The sequence below is a fragment of the Vigna radiata genome, chromosome 1 (assembly GCF_000741045.1).
Source record: "Vigna radiata var. radiata cultivar VC1973A chromosome 1, Vradiata_ver6, whole genome shotgun sequence".
In the NCBI taxonomy this organism is placed as follows: Eukaryota; Viridiplantae; Streptophyta; class Magnoliopsida; order Fabales; family Fabaceae; genus Vigna; species Vigna radiata.
The window spans coordinates 22,615,956-22,616,245 of record NC_028351.1 but is presented as its reverse complement, the minus strand read 5'-3'; positions in this window follow the sequence as shown (position 1 = coordinate 22,616,245).

The window sequence follows — 290 nt, the reverse complement described above, 5'->3', positions numbered from 1 at the left end:
TTCTATTCCTAGTAAGGTACAGGAAGCTTCGGAATATCCTAGATGGACCGAAGCAATGGTTGAGGAGATGATGGCTTTAGAAAAAAACAACACTTGGGATCTTGTGTCCTTACCAAAAGAGAAGAAAACTGTGGGCTGCAAATGGGTCTTTACAATTAAGCATAAATCTGATGGAACTATTGAAAGGTATAAAGCACGACTTGTGGCTAAAGTTAAACTCAATCTTATGGTGTAGATTACCAAGAGACATTCGCACCGGTAGCCAAGCTCAATACTGTGAGAATACTTTT